At 38.9% G+C, this 27,773-nt stretch overlaps 2 long non-coding RNA genes across 3 annotated transcripts; both read right to left on the reverse strand.

The window, feature by feature from the left end:
• Positions 1 to 9,734: 9,734 nt before the first annotated feature.
• Positions 9,735 to 10,144, reverse strand: LOC119475225. The gene is made up of 2 exons (XR_005203740.1): positions 10,000 to 10,144; positions 9,735 to 9,902 (listed from the first exon to the last, which is right to left on the reverse strand). It is a non-coding gene; the product is annotated as an uncharacterized LOC119475225 (long non-coding RNA).
• Positions 10,145 to 10,511: 367 nt separating this feature from the next.
• On the reverse strand, positions 10,512 to 21,181 carry LOC119475224. 2 transcript variants are annotated; one of them, XR_005203739.1, is made up of 4 exons: positions 20,933 to 21,181; positions 19,625 to 19,822; positions 17,448 to 17,536; positions 10,512 to 10,592 (listed from the first exon to the last, which is right to left on the reverse strand). It is a non-coding gene; the product is annotated as an uncharacterized LOC119475224 (long non-coding RNA). The 2 variants fall into 2 exon arrangements; XR_005203738.1 differs by lacking the exon at positions 20,933 to 21,181 and having other exon boundaries at positions 19,625 to 19,912.
• Between the last annotated feature and the right edge of the window lie 6,592 nt (positions 21,182 to 27,773).

Genomic DNA, 27,773 nt, shown 5'->3' on the forward strand with positions numbered 1-27,773 from the left:
AGAAGGAGAGAGCTGCAGGAAGACGCCACGAACGTTACCGCCAGTTTAGCAGATTAGCTAGTTTTTGGCTACCAGCCTTTTATTGTTTTGGGCACTCTTCCAACCCCGGGGTTAGCCTGTATGTTAGGTTAATACAACCCGGTTCTCCGGTTAAAGTTCAGCCACCTTGTCCTCATCATTTAGCTAGCTAGCCAGCGGTGCTCCAGAGCTGCAAACGCTATATTGGTGTCAGAAGTGGGATTCCCCACGTCCCCACTCCCCGCACTACAGCTGGCTACCACAGCTAGCTACCACCGAAGGAACGAGATGGCTGAACAGATCGAAAAGTCGGACTTCTACGCCGTATACACCCCCTCAGAAACACCGATGAGGAAGCCAACAGATGATGGCCCGGTTGTAAAGAGAAAAGTGGGGAAAGCAACTCACTCACCGCTCGCTACATTGCTGACTGATGTCCCTGCTGTGATGAAAAACAGTCCGTTCCAATTGGCAGCAACCGCCGGTCCATGCTCCGGAGGATCAGATGTAAACAATCTAGCTGCACACAGACCTCGCATCGGCCAATCAGTCAGTGATGATGTCACCACTCTGACAGCTCCCGAAGGTAAAATGGGTGGCCAACCAAAGTCTATCCCAGAGTTAGAGAAAGACATTGCAGCTACAATCGAAGATGGCTTTATGCAGAGAATGAGCATTGCAATGGGGCGTGCTTTTGGAAATTTTCTGAATAACTCAAGAGGCAATGGACATGATGCTAATGTTCCTGTTGATTTTCGGGGTTCAAAAACTACCCCACATTCCGGTGATGGCGCCAGTGCGGATACCCACCCTGTGGGGAGACTTGGCAAGTGTAGCTCCCTTACCTCGGCCCCAGTTATTTCACCTGCTGCCGTTAACCAACCAGGTGACCTGATACCTGCTCTGACTACTGCGCTTACCACAGCCTTGATGAGTGTTCAAAAGACGGCCCCGGCCCCAACCCCCAGGGACACCCTCTTGAACGTTGGGCGCTATGATGGACTCAATTCATGGGAGACATACTGGGCCCAGTTCTGTCTTCTAGCATCAGCCAATGGCTGGTCCCCTGCAGAGAGAGCTGTCCATTTAATCTTGGCTTTGGAAGGTGAGGCAAGGAAAGTACTGCTGGATGCGACTGTGGCCGACCTGGAGAACCCACAAGCTATATCTAGGGCCCTAGAGAGACGCTTTGGGAGCACCACCCCCGCAGTTGTGATGCGGCAGAGGTTCAACAAACGAGTGCGGGCACCTGGAGAAAAGCTGGGAGTGTTGGCGGCAGAGCTGGGCTACCTCGCCCAAAGAGGATTCCCTGATTTTGATGATGCAACACGCTTGGTGCTAACCAAGGAGGCATTCATTCGTGGCCTTCTACCCCTCCCATTATGGCAACAGGTTCGGCTGGCTGACCCTCAGACCCTGGAAGAAGCTCTAGAGAAAGCACTGGCAGTGGAAGACATCCTCATAGAGGGTTTCGAGCCTCACCCCAGACTGGCGTCAGAGTTCACCACACAGCACAGAGCTGGTGAAAGCCACACGAATGCAGACAGTCTCTCCCGCCGACCATGTGCCCCGGGCTGTCACCACTGCAAACAGGCCGAAGAACGTGAAGCGGCAAACTTGCACACCGGAAAGGTGATCTGTCGGGCCATGTTACCCGACAATGAGAGAGGGTGGAGAGAACTGCAGCTCAAGGACCCTGATCTTGAAATGGTCATAGGGTGGCTGGAAAAAGACATCCGGCCACCCTGGGAAGATTTGGTTGCCCAATCTGCCACTGTCAGAGGCCTCTGGTCTCAATGGCCTGGAGTGGAGCTGCAGGAAGGAATCCTGAAGAGGTGCTACGATGGCAAGTGGTTGGACCCAAAAATCTCCGCGGGGAAGTACTTGAGGTGCATCATGGATCCCCTGGAGTTGGTCACTTTGGGGTGACAAAGACATTGAGAAGGCTGAGACAGACATTCTATTGGGGCCAGAGCAGGAGGGATGTTGAAGACTACTGTCGCCCTACGATGCCTGTACTGCCCGTAAAGGCCCCCAAGGTCAGTCCCGTGCACCCTTACAGCAGCATCGTGTAGGGGCACCAATGGACAGAGTGGCAGTCGATGTGTTGGGACCACTACCCCGTACCAGTAGAGGGAACGTGCTAGTCGCCATTGACTACTTTACAAAGTGGCCCGAAGCCTACCCCCATCATGACCAAGAGGCGACGACCGTGGCTGAGACCTTGGTGCAAGGAATGTTCAGCCACTTTGGAATGCCCTCTCAGCTCCATTCAGACCAAGGGCGGAACTTCGAATCACAGGTGTTCACTGCGATGTGCAACCAGCTCGGCATCCAAAAGACAAGGACCACCCCGCTTCATCCACAAAGTGACAGATTAGTGGAATGGTTCATGCAGACCTTGAGTGCCAAGCTGGCCCTCACCACTGCCCCAGACCAGAGTGATTGGGACCTGCAGATACCCCTCATCCTCATGGCATGCCGCAGTGCAGTCCAAGAATCCACCGGCTGTACTCCTGCATTGTTGATGTTGTGCAGGGAGCTGAGAACGCCACCAGAGCTAGCCTATGTAGCTGGTGCAATGGCGTCCGGTACGCCCATTGCACCGGACGCCATGGCTGCGCCAGAATATGCCAGCCAGTTACAGGACTGACTGGAAACGGCCCACAGATTTGCCCGGCATCAATCACAACAGTCCGGGGTCCGTCAAAAGCGAGGCTACGACGCACACGTCAAAGGTCAGGACTTTCAGGCTGGGGACCTTGCCTGGGTTTATGGACCCAAGAGAGTGAAGGGCCGCTTTCCTAAGTTGGACAGTATATGGATTGGTCCCTGCTACGTGGTCGAGAGAGTGGGGCAGGTTGTGTATCGTGTCAAACTGGCACCCAGAGGACGCACAGGGGTACTGCACCGGGACAGGATGGCACCATACCAGAGGGACCAGCAGCCAGCCTTCCCTGTGACACCTACCATAGCGCGAGATTTTTTTTGAGGTCTACCTCTGCGTTCCTGTACTTTTCTTCTTCCATTCCTTCTGAGTAATACAGTTTGTCTATTTCCACTCAGTTGCTCCCAGGGCAACGCTGCAGTATGGATCATGTATGCACATTAAATCAGTGCTACTAAATACGTGCCGCAAATGTGCTGCAACAACGGATTAATGATTAAAATATAAATAATTTATTGCAATTAAACACACTGTGGTTAAAGCAGGAAAGTCAGTGGGCCTTAATGAGTCTGCATTGATCTGTGAATGAATGTGAGTGATTCTTACAATCTGCTTTCCAGAGCTGCTTTATCGGCTACTGTATGAAAAGCTCCTTCATGTTCATAAAATCCCTGCAGCATCTGAAGGCAGCAGGACATATGTTGATAAATCTGCGTGAGAAGTACCGCGCAAGAGCGCAGTGCCATTACGCACGGGCCATTCACTGTGTTAACCTTCATCAAATCGCCTGAAAACTACACCGGGTTGTTACAATATAACCATACAGACCTCCACACACATCAGACTGGTTGGTTATAACTCTATATTCTGGTTTTGTATGAAGGAGACATCTGGTTACTAGGGTACATCATAGTCTCTTTCTTTTTTTAGCAAAAGTAGCATCTTGTGTTTTATCCTTGAAACACATTGCAGTGCAAACGCTGTTGTGTAACCTTATTACTAAACTATGTGACGAGCTGACATACATTAGAATTATGCTAAAATAGCATCTGTCCAATCTAATCATAGGCTATATGATTAGATGCTGTATGTTATATGTTTCACCAAATCAATTTCTTTATTTTTTCTTCACAGTCAAATGTAGCCTCATAACAACAGCTCAGCAAATGGAAATGTTGATTGTTCAGAGTGTCGCGACATGAACACAACACACACATCACCACAAATCTGCACCCAAAGACAGATGGAAGATGATTTTCCATCAGTTACTAGGCCTATAATAACGATAGAAATAACGTACATGGTCACATAGTTTAGTAATTAATGTTACACAACAGCGTTTTCACTGCAATGTGTTTCAAGGATAAAACACAAGATGCTACTTTTGCTAAAAAAAAGACTACGATGTACCCTAGTATTAAGACGTCTCCTTCACAAAAACAGAATATAGAGTTATAACCGACCAGTCTGATGTGTGTAGAGGTCTGTATGGTTATATTGTAACAACCTGGTGTAGTTTTCAGGCGATTTGATGAAGGTAAACACAGTGAACGGCCGTGCGTAATGGCACTGCGCTCTTGCGCGGTACTTCTCACGCGGATTTATCAACATATGTCCTGCTGCCTTCAGATGCTGCAGGGATTTCATGAACATGAAGGAGCTTTTCATACAGTAACCTATAAAGCAGCTCTGGAAAGCAGATTGTAAGAATCACTCACATTCATTCACAGATCAATGCAGACTCATTAAGGCCCACTGACTTTCCTGCTTTAACCACCGTGTGTTTAATTGCAATAAATTATTTATATTTTAATCATTAATCCGGTGTTGCAGCATGTTTGCCGCAAGTATTTAGTAGCACTGATTTAATGTGCATACATGATCCATAATGCAGTGTTGTGCTGGGAGCAACTAAGTGGAAATAGATATAATATAATAGATAGATACTATATCACTCAGAAGGAATGGAAGAAGAAAAGTATTGCGAGAGAATGCAAAAGTAGTCCTCAAAAATATTCTCGCTGTGTCCCTCAAGGGGCTCCGTAGAAGAGGAATAAAAACAACAAAAAAACAATCGGAGGTTTGTTAAACAATTGGAATACATTTTAAATAGTTTTATAGTATAATAGTTTTTTAGTTTTTAATTCTAATAACTAACTAATAAATATTTTTTTTAATTTTAAGTTTTCAATAGTAGTAAAATTATGTTTTAAAATCAGTAATCTACAAACACATGTTCAATAGTTTCCCCTTCACAATTATAAAAAGTGCATCTATTGTTTACAGTTGCAAAGAACTTGCTTGCGAAGAACTTATTAGCTTTAGCAGGGTAGTACCTGTGTACAATCTTAAATAGAAATGCATTGATTCTATTTGGAATGATATATTTTATGAGGTAACAAACATGCTAGCATAGATTTTTTTTCTATTTTATTTATATATTATATATATTCTATTTATAATAAATAATATGCCTTACGTAAACCTTGCTAATGTTCTGTGTCGTGGAGTATGAATTTGCGTTAAGGCGTTATTATCACGTTAAGTTTGACAGCCCTGAAATAAATGCAAAAGTTAAATAAGTACATAAAAATGCTAAAATAAATAAATAAACTTATAAAATAATAAAAATAAATACATAAAAGGTAAAATTAAACAGAAGAGTAAATAAAAAAGGGAATTAATACAAAGATAAATAAATAAAGAATATTTATTTTCAATATTGTTTTTGCTACATTTAATGACATTATTTTATTTATTCATTTATTTTTTGATTTTTGCAGGTTTCGTCCTCCATAGAGCGTCAGTTGGCTTTCAACACGATTTCTTTGGTCGTGTCACTGTCGCTATAAAAATTTGATTCATCAGTAAGTCCGGATCATAACAAAATTACTTTCCGTAAGAAAGTCCACCTTACAGCTTGTACTTTTAACCTTTTCCACCCCTTCCAACCCTCTTTTTATAGACCCGTTTTTTATTTTTTAGGGAACGATAGGGGATCTTTAGGGGGAGATAGCAGGTCAACAGTATATTCCACATAGAAGTGTAGTACATCATCTGAAAGCTGGGAACCTGAAGATTACTTTGAGATGCAGCTCATACACTTTCACAATTTATTGTTAATTAATTAATAAATGTATTTATTAATTAATTAAAAATCAATTGTGAAAGTGTGTAAGGGCTTAGAACATTATGATGGAAGTATATAATAGCCATTCCATGCTCTATTATGTCTCATGAGTTGTTGCAGCAATGTTTGGGTTGATACCATTTGTTACACAGATTTGGTGCTAAATTTAATTAATTTAAATATTTACACTTCAAGAATTGATAAAAATGATGAAAAATCCCTCCAAAATACCACATTAACACACCAAGACCTTGAGGAACACGATAGAAAAAGTCATGCTTTGATTTGGTATCAAAAACTTTTGACATTTGGAGATTTCTGCAAGAATTGAATTTTTCGGTGATTGGATGGCGAACGCTTTTGTTCTGGAAACTGCTCAGAAACCCCCTTATTGTCAATCTACCTAGGAAAGCCATCTATCCTCTGAATGCTCTAGGTCTCTAGCTTGTGGCTGTAAGTTTCATGAGGCCATGATTATCCTAAAGGTCACCACAGGTCATTTAATTAATACAGTAATGTCAAGTTTCAAAAAATGGTGTCACTACAATGAAATGGCTACTATGGGGACTAACACAACTCATCACACATGAATACAACTCAGCTTTCTAGTGATACCCAATTTATGCAATTCCAAAACAGTTTAGGAACCCCAGTATGCAGAAATCAATTTAGAACAGGTGAAAATAACACATTTATACTGCATCCAAAAATGGCATGGTATTACCATAAAGTGGGCATATCTGTAAAGGGGAGACTCATGGGTACCCACAGAACCCATTTTCATTCACATTTCGAGGTCAGAGGTCAAGGGACCCCTTCGAAAATGGCCATGCCAGTTTTTGCTCGGCAAAATTTAGCCTAACTTTGGAGTTCTAGTTTCATATGATACAAATACCTTCATTATAGCTCTAAAATAGAGCCTGCTCCAACCTCAGAAAGACAGTAAAGTCAGCCGAGGGAGTGGAAGAGGTTAAAGAGATTTTTTTATATGTGGTATGTATTTTACACCTTTTTACATTTGAGGTAACAGGATATGGGTTTCACTTTCATTCTTGCGATTTGTCATTGCAGCAATGATGACTTCAAGCCTTCCACTTCAAAACACAAGATGAGCATTTCTAGGTTTGTATGCTTCAGTAGTCTCCTTCAACACTCCATGACCTGAGATAAGACAGTGGTTCTCAAACTTTTGGGTCAAGTACCTCATATCAAAGAATCCAGGTACCACCTGTAAGCTATGATCTTTCAGAAGCAACAAAAAAGTCTATAACACAAAATGTGCACACACTTACACTACCGGTCAAAAGTTTTACAACAGCCCATTTTTCCAGTTTTTATAGATCCCGTCTAGTGAATAACTTTAAATGTTACAAAGGTGAGCAGTAAACTGCCCAAAGTAAAAAAAAAAAGTTTAGGTCACTAAAAACTGAAAAATCCCTTCGGAAGGCCTTTTTCAGGGATTAAAGACCCAGTGAAATGAAAAATATCCAGGCGCCGAGCTGTAAAGTTTTCCTTTCATCTCGCCCTCCTCCTGATCTAACAGGTGAGGGAGGTGTGTGTGGAGCCATATGGCAAGCTGTTTTAACATTTAATAGCTAGACTGGCTATATATTGCAGGTATCCGTAATTCAATTCTTCCTCGTCAAAATGAAGATTTCAGATACCCCCAATGACATTTTTCTATCCACAATTGTCACCACAGATATTCACAATGTCATACTTCCAAGGAAAAATTGTCACTTTTGTCATTGATGTGTATTGGGCTGTCAATTACAGATATCTACAATTGTATTTTTGATATCTAGAATGAACATTCTGGATATCTGCAATAGATTTCTTACTAGGAAAACTCCCATTTCAGATATCTACAATCTAATTGTTACCAGTCAAAATTTTAATTTCAGATATCCACCTGAAAAACTATTCCAGATATCCATGTCATTTTGAATATCTAGAATACATTGTTACTAGTAAAAATGCCATTATGGATATCCACAATTGGCATTATGACTAATAAAAATGCAATTTCATATATCTACAATTAGAATTATGACTAGAAACCATGCAATTGCAAATATCCTCAAATGTATCGTGGTAATACAGTATAGTAAGCTATTTTAACATCTATAAGCTAAGCTTGACTATCCGGATTAACATTAAAGATATCAACAAAGGCAGTTTGCCTAGTCGTAATTACATTGTGACTGTCAGAATTTTTATTCAAGATATCTATAACGTCATTCTGACTTGTCAAAATGACAGAGATATCTGTAATTCAGTTTTAACTTGAATTACACCTGTAGAAACCTGTAGGAATTGTTTGCATTAACGTTCAAGGCATTATTTACTTCCAGTGCTGCAGGAAAGCAGTAAATAATTTTTTTTTTTAAAAAGGCCGTGGTCTGATAAAAAGTAAATTCATCAAATTCAGTGCCTCATATCGCTATTTATAAAGCTATTTAGCTGTCATATTTCGCAGAGATGGACCTTTCTTTCTGCCACTTTGGATGCAGGATTTAATCATTAAACCAAATCAAAATGTAGGCTACACGGACCGGTAGTTGTGTGAATCTGCACTCGATTTCTCTTCCTCGATGACCGGATATGTGTTTCAGTAAATTGAATTTGAATCAATGTATAAGACCTGAATGTGGTATAGAGTATAGTATAGAGAGTTGAATTTTCATTGAGGATCAAATACAGTTTCAGAGCAACTGAATTAAATATCATGACATTACATTCAATTTCAAGTTTATTGGAATTCAGTTCCAAACCAATAAATTCAATTTTAAATTATGCTATTCAAATTCAAGTTAAGGAATACAAATTAAAATTGTGATTTAAATTCAGTTTTTAATGCAATTATTCAAGTATAAATGATTGAAATTCAGTTTCTAGTGACACATATTTCTGCCCATAGGAGTAATGTAAGTTAGATTCCTCCCCCCCAAAAAAAACTTCTGATTCATGGATCACCGGTCGGTCGGTCTGTCTGTTGTTATGGTGTGATTCAATAGGTAGTTATCATTTCTTAGAAGAATTTTTCACATCAACGTTACAGTTTTAGTTACATCTTTACAAAACATTTGCGTCTGTAGTTCATCAGATGAGAGCTCGCTAGCGTTTGTTATTGTTACCTAATTCTCGACCAAAATTAATGATATAGTTGATAGATCTTTATGTCTAATATATTATATAGGGACGTCTCCACAAGTATTAAAAAAGAGAAATAAGCCAAAGCCATATCAACAAACCATTCCTTATGACAAAGGACTTATTTTCCACCACATAAGTAATTCATCAGTTCATGTAACATTAAGCCTAATGTTGATATAGACACTCAAGTATCCAACAGCGATTATAGCCTAGTATCGAGATTTCAAGTAACTGGAGACAAAACGTTCTTTTTCTGCTTCACGTCGTAGATCATAAATCCTTGAATATTAAAACGACTCATTGATATCAGTTGAGAAATGTTGACGTTACAGTGCTTTTTATCACAAAAAAAAACGCAGCTCCCCAGTTCACTTGTGTTTACCAAGGCCTATGGAACAGAGGCTGGGTCATGGACGGACATGGGTCTTGGGGTATGAGGTTTAACACATGCGCAGTCTAACTGAAGCTGCGGTGGTGCGTTGGGATTGGCTCGATTGCAGGCCAGATTTTGCTGCGCATGTGTTATACCCCCAAAATATGACGCGTGACCCATCCTCCTTTCCATAGGCCTTGGTGTTTACAGGCCAGTCCTGACCTCCCCAGTATGGCAGCGACGTTGACGTATTGCAACAACAGGCTGAAGTGACCAATGCGGCATCTACGTATATATATCTATGATCTCAAGTACAAATCATATCTATTTACTTTGACTATGACATAGACTCAAGTCACTGGACAATAATAATAAAGACATTCAAGTTATGACATCAAACATATTTATTTGTGTCAAGAAAATGAATTGACATCGGGCAAATATCTGGTACATACATACGTGTGTGTACACACCTGTGTGCTGCATACATACGTGTACATACATGTATATATACCTGGAATAGCCCGGAGCTCTCCAATATCCTCAATTCGGATCCCCTAAAACCAAGAGAAGATAGTGTTATTAGTACGTAGATTGAGAAAATGATATTTAGAGGCAGAACAACAATATCATTGCCAAGATTACTCAACTAACACATTCTCCTCAGATGTCGTGCTGCAGCATCCCGAGCTCCCACAGCTAGTTCGGGGAAAGGCAACCCTCTGTCCTGATGGGATGATCATTCCAGCCAGCAGAAAACTAATCAGCCTCGAGTCTCAGGAGGAAGATGTACTGAGCACAGAAGAGATGAAGATTATCTGAGATGTCGAGGGATCCATCCTGTGTAATATGTCATAATAAACGTTTGTCCATCTAATAAATCTAATTTATAATATCCAAGATATCAGAATCGTATTTGCTATGCCAAGTTTTATTTTTAAAATATTTCCCATGGTATTGTCAATGGGTCTTAAAGACATCTTGCAAATGGGGGACCCCGGCCATAAGCTAATGCTACTTGGGGGGCCTTGATCTAGCCAAACAGCAGTTCAATTGGCGTAAATGTCACAATGAAGGGCACACCAACAATACCAAGACACGCTGGATCTTGAGGTAATTATTGCAAAAGGAATACTTCACTTCTGGTTGTGCACGCTCTTTCCACTTATAAGTCTTCCACATCCCGTGCCTCTCACAGTGAACTTCATCCGGGCAATGTCGGCATTTTCAACTGGTCACCTTTTACCCTGTATCACAGCAGATTTTGAAATTAGTATCCATACAACAGAATCCACAAAAAACTTAACTCAAATACCAGATCATTCTCTCACACAGGAGCTTCATGAAAACTAAATGCAGCATTGAATATGTATATTGATGAACGATAGAAATGCTGACAGACAATCAATATCCAATCACTCTGAAAGTGATCTTAATGTTATCGTTCGGCACTATCATGTCGTTATACATGTAGTTGTGCTTTGAACTCCGCCATCCACTTGAGTTAGAAAAATTTATGGTAACACTTCATTTTACAGGTCCGCAAATTCCATGGCAATTAGGTGATAATTGGCAAGTAACCTATTTGAAATGTCTTTGGAATTACTGCCAAGTTACCCCAATATTTACCTCAAAATTTATAAAAAAATACTTTTTCATAAGCATTATTTAATAATTATATGCTAAAATAGCATGTAATCGTTAAAATAGGGCCCTTGGGCTTGGGAAGCAGATGTGCGCTGCTCTTCATCGGAGGTGGAAAACCAAAACTAATAGAAGACCTGGTAGCTAATGTAATGATTCAAGATTTTTTTTTTGATCAAGACTCCTAATATTTGAATATGTAGAATTGAATGTGAATTTGATATCAATTTACCATCAAATTATTTGAAATAAATCAGCAGTTATTCAACATGAAAGTCATGACAGAGTATCTGGGGACCTGTTGTGCATGTTGTGTTTATAGTAAAGACTCAAGAGCAATACACAAGGCTAGGACAAGGCAAACTCTGATTCTGTACTTAACTGGCTTTGGGATGACCTGGTTTTAACCCGTCTATTTGGCTTAGTAAAGACTTGATTAATTCTGGTCCTGCCTCTGCCTTGTGTATTGATTTAAACCTCTATTCTTAATTCCATTTGTGAATCCAGTTATTTATTTCTCTTCTTAAACTGCATTTTCAAATAGAATTTTAAATTCCATTATTTATTTATGAATTCATTAATGTATTTTTAAATGATGTACTTATTGACTATTTCATGGTGTTTTTGTAAATTCCTTTTTAATTTGAACTATTTATTGATGGATTAATATTTCATTTGTACATTTTTTAAAACTTTTTTTTATTGCCCATTAAAATGTCAAATAATGAATACTAAAGGTGGAGTCTGTGATTCTAATCCAATACTTTTTTTTTTCAAACTCAGCGAATATCTCCTCGTCGTCTGCTGGCTGTCCGTTCAGTTTAATATTTTGCACCCTCAATTGAAATTTGAATAATAATTCCTATGCGTAAGATGGTAGGTCTAGGCGCACAGACTTTCCGATTCATATCAAGACAATTTTATTTATCCAAAGAAGGGCTATTCATTTTGCAGCTTACCCAGTCCATACACGCAGCTTCAAAACTCGCAGGAAAGGTATTATGTCAGAGGCAGATCAACATACATGGGTCAATACAATGGACGGCGAGCAACAGTAAATAAAATGTGGGCTCCTCTATACGCACCTTCTATTTCGGTTCATGTATGTGCAGCAGCGCAACGCGCAAAATGAGTAATGGTAACTGGACGTCTCCTCAATAAAACAGTAGAATATCGAGTTATAACCGACCAGTCTGGTGTGTGTAGAGGACTGTATGGTTATACTGAAGCAGCCTGGTGTCGTTCTCAGGCAATTTAATAAAAGGTAAACAGTAAACCCGGTGAATGGCTGTGCGTAACAGCACTGCGCTCTGGCACGGCACTGCTCAGAGGCAGCGAATTTATCAGACTTGCGGCCTTCAGATGATGCAGGGATTTCAGGAAATGAGGGAATCTGTAGCTTTTGCGCTTAATGTCTACCTTTACTGCACGTTTCTCTGGGCTATGGCGCCAGAAGCCCCAGCTGTTTCATATTCTGTTTACTGATTGGGGGGGCAATCCGTTTACTATATGTCGCTGTCCATTGACAGAGGTACTGAATTAATGTTGACGTGGCATATTGTGAAGGGAGGGAAGGCCTTTCCAAACATCCGTAGCCCCAGGGTCTAAAGGAATATTAAGGCGCTTCTGGATATATTGTAACCTATTTTATAGCTGACTGTTCTTGCTGGTCTTTGAAATGTGTGGCTAATCAGAGTTTTATGGTGGTGCTGTATCGGTAACATTAGTGCAAAAAAACATGAATCAATCTCTCACTTGCTCGCTGAGTAGACTGCAAGGCCCTATGTGCGCTCATGAGAACTATAGTCGTTAAAGGTAAGCGGGCAGGCGGTTCTTGTGCGTACTATGAAACAGAATCCTGCCGGCGCCACGGTCCTGCTGCATCGTCACCGCTCTGTGACCCGTAGTGGTCACAGACGCGCTCCGAAGGCCCCCAGTTCAGGATCGGGAAATCCCACGTTCAGAGAGCTGGTAATTCCAGTCTCCAGTGTGGCAGCAGAGTGCAGGTTCTTCCTTCAGAACTAAATTAAAAAGGCCGTGAAAAGTCGCCTGTCTGAGGCAAAAACTACGCAAAAAAATCATTCATCTGCTTCGTGTGTGTTGACATGAAAAGTGACCGCATGGTCGGTGTCGTGTCTCTGTACATCTTTTCTCTCCATGCCCTTATATATGCATCATTTATAAGCTTGTTCTATAGCCTATATTAATTATTAAAAAAACATACATATATACATATTATTAATGCGCCACCGCCGTGTGTGCCGCTGTCTCATTCCTCAGTGTAAAAGTCAAAATGTATTGAAAAAAGATAGATGTAGGCCTCATCATTTCGAAAATACACAGCATGTTATTATCTAAAGAAATATCCGCTTCAATCCACATTTGTTGGCGTTTACTCGAGGTCAACCAATATCGTTTTTTTTATGGCCAATGCCGATTTTTTACAGAATCAGGACAGCCTATGAAGGACATATCAGTAATGACATCCATATCCAAGAACTGAAATAAACAGGGGAAAAAGTTTTCGGACACTTGTGTTTGGTTGATTATTTCTCTGTTGTTACAATGCTAATTGGCATTGTATTTTATATCGTTGGAAAGCCTGTTTATTTACCTTCACAATGATATCCAACTTGTAAGGATCATGCATTTGTGGGATGAGCAGCACAACTGATTATGTGGGTAGCACCCAAGAAAAATTTGCCAAAATGCTCTGCCAATGGTAAACAGTGTATTCTCCTGTTGGTATTGACTCTTGTTTAGAGTTGTTTGGTGGATTGGATGATTGAACTCTCTATCAGTAACAAGGAACAAACAAGACATGCTGGATATTTTACACTTTATTCATTTAATACACCGTCAGGAGCCTCAGTAGCAGTGGAAGATCCATACGCAGCCACAACAGCCTGGCACCTCCTCCTCATGCTGGTCACCAACCTGGTCACACGTTGCTGTGGGATGGCGTTCCATTCCTCAACCAGGATTGGTTGCAGGTCAGCCAGCGTGTTTGTGTTGGTCACTCTAACACGTACAGCACGCCTAAGCTGATCCCACAAGTGTTCAATTGGGTTGAGGTGTGGACTCTTGGCAGGCCGTTCCATTCTCTCTACTCCCACATTGTGGAGGTAGTCTGTGATAACCCTGGCTCTGTGGGGGCGAGCGTTGTCATCATGGAGGATGAAGTTAGGTCCCAGATTGTGGAGATATGGGATCGCCACTGGCTGCAGAATCTCATCCTCATATCTCACTGCATTGAGATGGCCTTCAATGATGACAAGCCTTGTTTTGCCAGTGAGGGAGAAGCCGCCCCACACCATGACACTGCCCCCACCAAAAGCTGTTACTCCATCGGTGCAACAATCAGCATGTTCACCGCATCGTCTCCATACTTTGACCCTGCCATCCAACTTTGGCAGACAGAATCTGGACTCATGTAATACATGACATGACATCCCCCACATGTTCAGGTTCCATTGTCTGTGTTTTCGACACCAGCGCAAACAGGCCTGAGGGTGAAGGGCAATCATTGCAGGCTTCTCGGTAGCCTTATGAGAATACACTGTTTAACACTGGCAGAGCATTTTGGCAAATTTTTCATGGGCGTTACCCACATAATCAGCTGTGCTGCTCATCCCACAAATGCATGATCCTTACAAGTTGGACATCATTGTGAAGGTAAATAAACAGGCTTTCCAACGATGTAAAATACAATGCCAATTAGCATTGTAACAACAGAGAAATAATTGACCAAACACAAGTTTACAAACTTTTCCCCCCCAGTTTATCTGGAACAAGCTCCCAGAAAACCACAGGTCAGCTGCAACTCTCAATTCTTTTAAATCAAGACTGATGACTTTTCTGTTTGCTACTGTCTTTTATTAAATAATTTCTTACACTGCACTGTAACTTTAATCTTGTATTTTATCCCTATCTTATTCTATTTTAACTTGTTTTAATTTTCTATTGTCTTAGATATTTAATGAATGTTTTTAAATTGTATTTAAATGTCCTTTTACAATGTAAAGGACTTTGAATTTCCTTGTTGCTGAAATGTGCTATATAGATAAATTGCCTTGTCCTCAGTTTAGTTTAACAGTGGTTGGCATCCATAAATGTTGCATTACTGCCACCTACTGGAGAGAGCTGGTTCTTCCCTACACTTTGAATTTTTTCTGACACACAAGCTAGAGCAGTAAAACAGTCTCAAAGGGATCCACAGGAATCAGTTGAGATTCACAAATACATTTCCATTTTAAAATGCTAAGTTGACAAGTCACAAATGAATATAAGGTTTGTGAATATTATTAAGCCTTGCAAATGGGGATGTTTTAGTATAAATATGACAATTGTCAAGTTATTGTTCAAATATGTGCAGTATCCCAACTTGAGAGATTGAAACATCCACTCGAAGATTTTTAACTGGAATCCACTCCATGACAAACAGCTTTTCCTTTTTTCCTCCTTTATTTTGTAGGTTAAGTTTAAAGTTCAGTTAATTTAGGAATTATTATTAGCCATTAGGTGAAAAACCTTTGAAATAGAAAAAAAAATACAGAAAAGAAAATATACACATTATTACAAAATAAGTGTAAATAAGAACAAATGCATTTTTTGATACTTTGCAAAAATCATTAATCCTTATTTAATTCAATACACACACTCGTGTTAAATGTCTCATGTTAAATGCAAATAAGCAAGTGCCCACTGCTGCCACAGCTTTTGCCTCAACATAAAGGCAATATGTATATGTGTATTATATTATTTAATTTAATTACTATTTGAAATTATTTATTTAAACACAAAGTATTTTATAATTACATTTGAGGAAATATTAAATCACGCAATAATAGTAAACAACATTTCCCATAAGCCCATGTACTTCTCACCACGTTTGTGACTGAATGTTAATCAGGATATACCTGCATTTGACAAACAATCAACCAACAATCAACACCCTTTTAGCGCTCGATCGTCACAGTTCACCGTGCCTCTCGCTGTGTTATCTACCGGATATTCAAATGGACTCAAAACAAACAATCGGCAGAATCAAACAAGCGATCTTCTACAAAGCAGAGTCAAACTATCGCCACAAACAAATGGACTACTACATAATTAGGTCAATTTGCTCCATCCGGTTTACTTCCTGAGCACTCAGTTTTGCTAGTGGACTTATTCATTTACAAATTACTTTCTGATTTATTTATTTTCTATTTATATTATTTTCTTCATTGATATTTATTAATATTTAAGAAGCTTAACTTCCTGGAACCTTCAGTTTGACTTGACAACAATGTATTTGAAAGAGTGTTTGTGTTTATTTACAAATGATATACAAGTTGTAAATTAGAAGCACAGATACAGATAAAGATTTACAATATATTTGTGTATTGTGTTTTACGAGACACAAGTCACATGACATTTTACGAGTCACACGCTCCCTCTATTTGTGGATATGTGTTTAACAGCATGGTAAAAGAGTCTCAAAAGAATCAACACAAGCAGGTGGAGATTCAGTTCAAGTTGATGTATAAATGATGATATACAAGTTTTAAATCAGAAGCACAGATACAGGTTTACAGTTACAAATCATTCTGCTTTAATTTGTAAATTGTGGTTTAAAAGTTACATTACTTGACATTTGTTTGTGAATACTTATGAGACTGTTTTGACACCATAGAATACAATTGGGCTTATTGGATCCAAAGACTCTCAGCTTTAAAGTGATACCCTATTTATGTAATTCCAAGACCCGCGTATGCAGCAATATTAAAACATCATTTTTAGAATAAGCGAAAATTACACATATACTGCATGTGATTATCATCACATGCAGTATCGGGCAATGGATATGTCTGTAAAGGGGAGACTCGTGGGTACCCACAGAACCCATTTCCATTCACATATCTTGAGGTCAGAGGTCAGAGGTCAAGGGACCCCTTTGAAGATGACCATGCAAGTTTTTCCTCACCAAAATGTAGCCTAAATTTGGAGCGTTATTTAGCCTCCTTCCCGACAAGCTAGTATGACATGGTTGGTACCAAGGGATTCCTTAGGTTTTCTTATTTCATATGATATCTGTGTAAAAAAACATATAACATGTTTTATACTTCTTAGGGATGTTAATTTAAAAATAAATAAATAAAAAGAACCGATAACCGACCCTCGTTAACCGATTATTAACTGTTAACTGACAAGATTAGTGTGTTTCATGTAGTGGTGCGCCACCTGCAGTGTGTCTGCTGAGTCCCCAGTTCACCCGACTGGGAGAGTTAGCAGCCATGGTGCTGCGTGTAGTGTCGCGGACATGCAGACACTTTCCCAGAAACTCTCCACCGCATATTTAGTTTCCTTTAGCAGGTTGTCAGTTGTGTGCCTGCCTGCCTGGTGTAACGACACTCTGTTGTTGGATAAGGGATACTAAACATGATTCTAAGTACATTTACAGCAGCAATACTCACTTGTAAGGCCATCCGAATCTCCTCACTCCATCCAGAAAAAAACATGCAGTACTGGCTGTGTTGTTGGATGCAGTATTAGGGTCCTTGATCTAGAGGGGGACATGAGTTGTATTAATAATAGTTATGGGATGATTGTCAGAAGATGGACTCCCTACCAGTTTTCCTGAGAAAAGTTCAAGATATCAAAATATTTCATTTAGGAGCAATATTTCCTTTGCATATGTGTGGGCCTGTGAAGCCCTTTGTGACAACATGTGATATTGGGTTAAAAATAAACTTTAGCTTGAACAAAAGCAATACACAGAAACACGCCGAGCAAGCTGATCACCTCAAGGTACAGCCAGCTGTAAGCACATCTGTTTTTAAACCATGTTTGCACCTTTTTTTTTTACCTTTAGTTTTCCAAATAAACCTGCAAAAAGATCCAGCTGTCGCCTGTTCCATCTGTTATAAAGTACCGAACCCAGTCCCAGTTCATTACATTATCAAGCAATTAGCAAAATTCATGAAATATGAATTCATTTTATTGAATTTGGACAAACTGTAACATTATCCAACATGCCCAGCTTAAAGACTTTAGCAGGCCTATATGTAGCAAATCTAAATCAATTTCTGTAATCCTTTTGTAAATGTTGCCGATATTATCATATCAGGTAACACAATGTAGTGTAATATATAATAAATGGGTACTGCAGATAGACAGAGGAAAAGTTGATTGACAGATGCTGTAAATCATCATAGTTGTCTGTATGTTTTTGCATACATTACAGCTCCACGTAACACAGAAACAGTTAACATTTTACAAAGGTAAAAATGCTGTATGTTCTATATATACACCATATTATTCCAAAAACATGAATCATTCTGTGATATTTTATGTTTTTGCAAACATTGACACTATCATCCCCTCTCTCTGTTGTCCTCCAGATGTTTAATCCCCCCCACCGGCGTGATCATCGTCTGACGGTCTGACCCTCCAGACAGTCCAACAGACGGAACAGGCAACATCTTTTTGCAGGTTTATTTGGAAAATTAAAAAAGTAAAAAAAAAAAAAAAAGGTAACATTACAAATAGAAAATGTGCAAACACGTTTCATAAACAGATGCGCTCACAGCTGGCGGTACCGTGAGGTGGTTGACTAACACGGTGTGTTTCTGTTTCTGTGTACAGCGAATGCCGCTTTCATTTAGCAGCTTTGATATGTTTGTATAACGTTACACTACTTGTCCCCGGTTCTCACATGTTTTTAATTCCAAGTCTTATCTGGCCTATGCATTGGTTTTAAATTAAATTATTTATTAAATTCCCCTGTGCCAAAAATATATCTAAAATAACAAAACATGTGAATCATTTGATTCAAATCATGTGAATCTACTAAATCAACTCAACTTCTAAAAGCACAATGTAAAGATAATTAATTTGTTCATTCAATAAGCCCGATCCCAGCTGACATTGGGCGAACAAACCCTGGACAGGTCGCCAGACTAGAGAAACCATCAATGCCGCTGAATATCACCATGTTATATCTGGTGAAGAAAGGACATGGTTTAAATAAAAATAAAAAACAGAAAATAATTCCCCACAATTAAAAATTCTTTAGTCGTGCTTTATTCAGATATAATAAACATCTTATGAGTTTGCGATTGGTGTCTATGTGCTGCAAAAAATGTGGGCCTAACAACACAGGCATTGTTGATAAGAGGCCTTCTGTATCAGCTCTGTGCATAGTGGCCCTCTGCTTTAAGACACCCTCAACAATCTGGTATCCAGCCTGAGGTAGTCTAGGTCCTGTTCAAACCTGGCAATAACATGCATCCTTGGTGATCCAATCACAAGTGGACAGCTCTAAGTACAGGTGCGAATGCACTCAAGAGACGATACCCTGCCAAAATATCTCCATACTGAAACGATATCTCAGCAAAAATCTAAAACATCAGGTAAATAATGGAATAATAGGTGACAGAACATGGAACTTTTTTTTTTATTAAAGGGACTGTTTGTAAGAATCAGAAATTGGTTGTAACAGCGAAACCTGTGGCCGTTAAGTCAACGAAAGTCAGTGTCCTGTTGCTCGCGCTCGCCCGTGTGCACGCGCTACGTGAATTTGAGAGAGCATCCGTCAAAACAGTGAGGCGACACACGTCAGCTAAAACCACAATATCACTCTATATTTCACCTGCTTGGTAGTAATGTTAGCTGACCAGACAAAGGTCTCTCCATGAATAACTGCTGATCCTAGTGTTGGCTTTTCCTGCCTCAGCCTCCCGACCGCAGCCAGAGGGAACAGGGAAGACACTGGCACTCAGTCAGAGACGATGACGTTTCTCCCTGCGGTGCCCCGTCAGTTCATAAGACACGGGAAACCTCTGTTGGTCTGGAGGAGCTGCAGCATTTATTTCTGCACAAACATCCACTGTACATTCACTAGATATTCTCAGAGCTACGAAGTCTTCTGCAGTGTGTAGTGTGCATGCATGCACGTGGGGTGGAGCGAGCTGAGTAAAGGCAAGCAGGCAGAGGAGCGGAGGAGCAGAGTACAGCAGAGACTCCGGCCCTGGAGACCAAAGCTACGGTCTCCCCCGCGTCCTCCGACCGCAGCCAACACTGTTTAACAGAGGGGCTTCACTAGATACAACTTTGCGGTTTGGGTGCTTCCGTGTAGTTTGTGTTGGAGTCTTGTCTGAACAGCGTAGCCACACGCGAGCGCGCATGGGACAACGACCCGGGTTGATTTATACTTGTAAGACGTTACAAACAGTCTCTTTAACTAAAATTGTAAAAATGTATCAATTAAAAAATTAAATGGTATGCAGTAATCTGATGTGTCCTATACTTGAGTTTGTGATTTCTTTGATAGATAACTTTATATTTGCATTTATTTTTGATAATGCAGTGCACACATATTTACATTTCATCTCTATTGTTATTTCTATTTTTCTTCCTTATGTTTATATATATATATTTTCATTCTAAAATGGAACAACTGTAATTTCCCCCGGAGTTTAATAAAGTATTTCTGATTTTGATATCACTTATTAAACAGCGTTTAATAAGACCTTTTTTTTGTAAAACAGCGCCCCCGCCAGGGCATTAGTAACAGTGAAGGCGGAGAGTGGTACTTCAGCACGGGAGAGAGCGAGAAGTTTCCTAAACAAAACCCCACAAATTAATAATAAATTCAGATGAAGTTGTGTGAGAAGTTGATGGGGAACAGCTGTTAAAGTCACTGTTAAACACTCAGTTTTAACTTAGGCTACCCATTGTTAAGGATTGCTGACGAAACTAAACAATTGTACAACAATAGCTGCTAACATTAGTTGCTAACATCAGCTAAGAATCGAAAGCTAACTTCTGCGTCTTGGTTAAAATGAGGTTCTGCTGAGTTGTTTTTTTGCATCTATGTGCTATAATATCGAGGTGTAAACGTGTGTGCTAGTGTATACATTTAGAGAATATTGTTGAAGTTGTTTGCATAAACACTCACCTGTTCTGCCACGTGTCTGCTCCGGGGTGTTCTGCCAAAAGAGTCCCCCAGGTGTATGAAAGCCAACACAACGTTCCGGGAGAGACTGATTGGAGAGGAGACTATAGGGTTATTAGTTTATGGGTTTATTTTGTGTGTAAATAGCAGTAAATAGATCATTGTAAATATTGTGTTAAATTGGTAATTAGCCATGTGATAATATTTTGAGAACACAGGTAGAAGCATCCAATGAAGTATACCAGTGACACAGTATAAAATGTGCCAGTTTATGTTGCTAGTTAGGTCTCTCTACCTGTGTTGTTGCCATGCTTTCAATAAACACCACATGATTTGGTACACCTTACCACTTTACCACCGCCTTGGCATCTCTTTCCAGTGCATCATCCTGCCGCTAAATGGTCATTCTAACATACTATGACATGGGCCATCTACAGTTTTGCTGAAAATATTTGTATTGTTTTTATTATAGGACTTTTACTTATTTTACATTGTTGTATTGTCTGTATACTTATTATTGTGGTGCACATCCCCAAATATTTTCAAATAAATTATAAGTGTAGGCTACTTGAAATATGATATAATTTATTCATAGATAAATTAGAATACACCAGTTGACACATGTAAATCTGGAGCTGTTAGGGGCCCCGGGACATTTGATTATTCAGCCTTGGTATTTATGATAATCTATGATAAATGTGTAACGGTGAAATCTGAAGAATGAAAAGAGGTGTTGCCATGTTGACAAATGATACCAACAGCAGGGAGACTGATTATTCATTGAGGCTCATGGAGGAGATACTTTCTGCTTTGTTGTTTCATGATAATCTAAAATAACCGACCTACAGCAAAATCTCAGTGGTAAGTTTAAATCAGAGTAAGCCATCTGGTTTTTATTAGATTTAAATATGTTTTTTTGCAACTTATTCAAAAGTTTGATGTTACAAATCTTTTTGGTTACCTACGCCAACAAAAATAGAGGTTTTCTTGGATGTGCAGACATCTGTTTCTTGGAAGTCTTCTTTTTTTCTTTTGAAAGCATATGTTAGGAAATGTTCTTGCACAGTGATAGATGTGTTTACAGTCACTTTGTGCTCAGACAGGCTGCTGGAGCAAGGACAGCATGTGTGGAAGCCATGTGTTCATTATGAAGAGAGAGCCACTATGCCATTAGTGAGCAGAGGTGCTGATTGTTGATCAAAGACGCCCCCTTGTGGATGAAGGATTAGTGCACATTGACTGAGTCACTACAAAACTACAGAGATGCTGTTTTAATCATCTTTTGATTTCATGAGCAGATGATAACTCAACTCAGATTTAATACTCAAATACTCCAAGTCTTTAAAAAGATACTAATTCGAGAAACAGTTTTTTTCTTTAAAAATAGGATCTTTCTGTAGTATTCATGAATAAATTGCAGTATAAATCAGTATATTTAGTTTGAACCTCAATCTTAACATTGACCTGTAACATGTAGATATTTCTTAATCAGTTTGTAATATAAAGGGATCATAATCTGATTAGTTTAATATTGATCCTACTCTGTTAAGGACTGTCTTCACTCTGAAAACGTTTTGAAATGTTATTATTTTTTGCCCTTGTGTAAATCTTAGTTGTTTGATTGCTGGGATGACTCTACGAGCTGTTGACACTGTGTTGTGCCCTGAATAGGGAAATATTTGTATTGAGACTCTTGACACGATGCCTACTCTCTTGCAGTCTCATGAGAATCTCTTTAATTTCCACAAACAATATCAACAGGGACATAAATTCTTATAACAGATTAAATATTACTGTAAAAGGCCTATAAATCAACAAACATTAATTATCTCAGCAAAAGGAATTAAACAAAAATATCCTAAATGACACAAATTACTCTAAGTTCCCTCTGTCCTAAACAATCACTTTATAATTAACACAAATGCATCATCTTTACCCCCAAACACACACATACACTTCACCGACCCATACTGTCTACACACACACACACACACACACACACACACACACGATGAGTCGCGCCGCACCGCCATCCTGTGGCGCTATCAAAGCGGCAGGATCAAACACAGCTAACTAGCTTGAACCAGTGCTCGAACAATGCCAACAAAACACACAAAACACTCTAAACTAGGTCATCATATCAATAAAACAGAACTCAACAACTTAATAAACACATCTGACAGCTTTGAAAATGAAATACTTATTTCTGTACCTGAATAGGGAAATATTTGTATTGAGACTCTTGACACGATGCCTACTCTCTTGCAGTCTCATGAGAATGAGGCACCGTAGTCGCGAGCTTCCCCTTCAGGCCTCGGCAGGTACTACTAATCAATCTCCGAACAGACTTAACAGGTAGATCACAGATGGACAGGAAGATAGGACATATTCTGACATTTAGAGAGGTTTTAACCAAAATAATGTTTTTAAAGTGTTTTTAATCTTTTTAAAAAGACTGTTTCGAACACTCAAACCTTTTAAATGTTTTTATGACCCATTTCACAATTAATTAATCTTTTATGTCACTATAACTGTTTTTATTACTCGAAGTTATTTATAGCTGATCAGCTTTCCTCATATAATATTCTACCTATCACAACTGCAGGTGGCGTATTTTCACCACAAATACACACTTACACACAGTTTTCCACTTTTCCACCCCCTCAATTTTACCTTGATTACTCCTCACTTCACGGAGGCCACATGGGGCTTGATGGTTAGTGCACTGGTGCTCGGGGAGATTGTCCGATGTGCTGGAAGGTCACTAAAAGGTTTGATCTGAGGTGCTTCTTCTCACTCCAGGACTGCTGCGAAAAGGATGAGCCCAGGGTGACCCTTTTGGCAAAGAAAAAGAAAAGGTGATGAGCAAAGAAAAAAATGTCCTTCCCTACCAGTCAAAAATGTGTATCACTGGAGAACAGACTTTTTAATGGAAAACACCTAATCAGGCCAGGACTTCCACTCCATCACCAATATCAAAAGTTTCATTGATATAGACTGTTTTGAAAAAACTATATTTAATTTCCTTATTCCACTATTTCATCTATTTAGCTTTGACTGATTTCAATACGAGCAACAAGCACCGAGAACCTTTAAAACCTTCTAAAAGGTTCTTAGTGTCTCTCAATTCAGCACAAATAATATGAATGTTGCTAGGAGGTCTATAATGAATCTCCACCTATGACCGAGACATTTACTGAGTTGGTAGTAGTCATCGGTGGTGTAAGAATCCTTTCACATCCTTCACATTTCACATTTACTCACTAGACAATGTAAAGTATCAAAAGTAAAAGTATTTGCAGAAAAATTACCCCTGTGAGTGTTATAATATTACACTATTAGATTGTTACTAATACATCAATGAGTAAGCAGCATTTTACTGTTGTAGGTTGAGGTGGAGTTAGTTTTTATTACTTATATAAAGCACAGTAGTTAAGTCCAGTGACTCCCATGCTAGGGGTCAGACCTCCTCCATTCTACTTTCCTCTTGCATTTTTTTTTGTAAAAATTAGATAAGTTTACCTCATTGAGCACCAAACAGTTATTTAAATGAAACCACTCGAGGAAGTCCAGAGGGGAAATTGCTAAAAAACAACAAAAAAAAAAACTGTCAACAACTCATAGACATCTGAAACTTGACAAGTTAGACACTTCTGTTATGTAAGGTAACCAAAAAGGTTTGAATACACTGGTTTAAACTTTAACATTGCATTGTATTCTATAAATTTATTGTACTTTTTATGTTAAATCTTAATCTGAAACATAACCAGTAACCAGTGGTGTAATGTAAAGAAGTAATAATACTTTGTTACATTACTCAAATATTTTTTTGAGAGTATCTTTTTATACTTCTTTCAACTTTCACTTTTACTCCACTACATTTCCTAAATAAAATGTATAATTTTACTCTGATACATTTCCCCTAAGCACCTTCGTTTGGCGAATCAGTGGTCTTAGCTTGCAAGTTAGTCACTCATGTGATGGGAAAGTGCAAACAGGGTGCTCTCAGAGCTGTAGTTAAGTTTGGATTTCCGTTCAAGTCCAGGCAGGCTGCATGTCAGATCATGATCTACATGCTACTTGCGACTACCAGGGAAGAAAAAAATTGATTTTTTTCTTTAAATACTTTAAGTTGCTGACCTAATTTTTCTTCAATATAGCCTCCATGTTTAAGGTTGATGTTAAGAGGAATAAACTTCATAAATCAGAAAATCCTTGCTTTTTTATTAACAGCATCTACTTGTACTTTTACTTTCAATACCTAAAAGTACATTTAATATCATAAAATTAATTTTGATACTTAAGTACAGTAAATATCAGATACTTTAAGACTTTTACTCAAGTAATATTCTAATAAGTGACTTTAACTTCTACTAAAGTCATTTTCTGGTTAGATATCTGTACTTTTACTCAAGTGTGGCTTTCAGGTACTTCATCCACCGCTGCCAGTAACAACAGCTGTCAAAATAAATGGAGCATAAGTATAAAGCACCAAATGGAAATACTTAAGTAAAACACAAGTACTTCTAAATTGTACTTAAGTAAAGTAGTCGAGTAAATGTACTTATTTGCTTTTCACCACTGGTCACGGAAAAACTGAAGCAACTTGCACAATAAAACAGTTAAGAAGATTCTCCCCCCAAAAATATCCAAAATTAATAATAATGATAATTGAAGGAGACATTTTCTATTTAACAGTAATTATGTGGCAAAAAAACAACAGTAAACAGTACAGACAACAGTAAAAAAAAATCTTCAATTCTATAAACAAATTCTTATTTTGACCTACAGGATGAAGGATTTCATTTGCATTCTGCATGAAAGGGGCTTTTTAAAATTGATCTGCTCTATGTGCAGGCACAGAATATCAGATGTGAACTGAATGGCCAGTTTCTCTGAAGCCATGTGTAATTTTGCATTTATTAATCAGGCCTCGTATTTGTGCGACATCGCTCAATAATCTGTGGTCTTATTCCTCTGTCGCTTTTGGTTTGGTTTTGTAAGTCACATCTGAGGAAACGTGATATATGACATTTCTCAGTTGCACAGGTCAAGAACTGCTCTATAGAACAGTTTCTCTATTGAAAGCCCTCACACATTTTGATGAGGAGTCCTTACATGCTGTTCATTCTTGACAAGGACAGAAACCAGGGCCAATGTATCATCTGAGTGCATCTCCTGCTTTCTGGGATGAATATATCAGCTGTGGCCAGACGGTCCCTGACATTTAGTGATCTGTGATGATCACCATAAACCTTACATCATCAAATGTCAGACTGAAGTACTTGCCAGAGTTTGCAACTGATCTGATGAACATCACGGTTCAAAGAAGAAATACTGCGGGCCCAGTCTCGACGTTCACCCTGAGCCTTAAAACACTGAACCCTCGCCGGCTTTAATTAACATCTACTGTGTGCTTGTGCAGGAAGGTACGAGGGCTCAAAATGCTTTAATGGGACAGCTGCCCCGCTACATTTTATGGGGAGCTACATAGACACACATAGAATATTATTTTTGGATTAAAGGGTAATAGACAATTTCCCAGCGGTGAGTTTCATGTGCACCAAAGCGTGTCCCTCTGGCCGACCTCTGCACTGATTTCAGAGGGTGAATACATTCTCCAGGTAGCTACTTGGATGACTTTGTGAAGCTATTTTGAACAGCCATGTTAGCAGCTCTGTGAGGCTGTACTTATAGGCACACTGATGCTTTGAGCTAAATGCTAATGCTAGCAGGGCAATGCTAACATGCTAATGTTTAGCAGGTAAGATTGACCAATTTCACCATCTTAGTGTAGCCGATCAGCATGCTACCATTTGCTAATTAGCACTAAACACAACGTACAGCTGAGGCTGATGGGAAAGTCACTAGTTTTACAGGTATTTGTTGGGACCAACATATTTGGGCCAATTGAAATTTTGACATGAAGATGGTGCCGGATGAAGTCAGGGGTTCACCAAAATCATTATCCTCTCTAGGGAATATCTGTAGCAAATTTCACGGCAACTCATTCAATGGTTAAGATATTTAATAATCATTTACTTTTTAGTCCAGGGTTATTATATTAAACTAAATCAAACATAAGCAGTGAAAAATATTGTTAGTAGACTGAAAGTAAATAAATCCTCTAAGAAAACCTAAAACTAAACTGAAACAATATTGCCTGGTAAAAAAATGAATAAAAAAAAAATTAAAAAATGAAGGTCAATTTATTGGAGTTTGAGTTTTTTTAGCTATAATATATCACAACTGAAAAAAAGGAGACAGCAAGTCAACTCTCCTGACGTGACCTGATTCACAGAAATTTAACAGACTTGACATTCCAGGAGATGGAGCTATGCTGCAAATGTTTCACATCGGACACTAAAGTAGTGCGAATATTAAACATGAAACAACACAGTTGTCCAACCATGTATTTTGTATGTATAACTACATACTGTACTTATGAGACATTATACCTGACCATAACAAAAACAAACAAAAACTACTGTAAAACTAATTATGTAAAAACTAAAGCTAAACCTTTCTGAAAAATTGAAATTAAACTTAAACTAGCAAACACTAAAAAAAACTAAAATGGCATTGAAAAGTCAAAACTAAAATTAAAAAAAAGAAAACTAATTGAAAATTATTATAACCTCATTTCAGTGTGGACCAAAGTGGACCGACTGACATTCATAGAGCTAAAAAAAAAAAATCATACATTTATCCTTTACATACCTCAAATGTTTTCATAGAATAATCATCATTTTTTTACACACCAGTTCTGCTGATCATTTTTTTTTTGTAAATAGTATTGTTTTTCAGAGATGATACATTTTACAAACAAAATGTCTGGTGACTT

The sequence above is a fragment of the Sebastes umbrosus genome, chromosome 17 (genome assembly GCF_015220745.1).
Source record: "Sebastes umbrosus isolate fSebUmb1 chromosome 17, fSebUmb1.pri, whole genome shotgun sequence".
In the NCBI taxonomy this organism is placed as follows: domain Eukaryota; kingdom Metazoa; phylum Chordata; class Actinopteri; order Perciformes; family Sebastidae; genus Sebastes; species Sebastes umbrosus.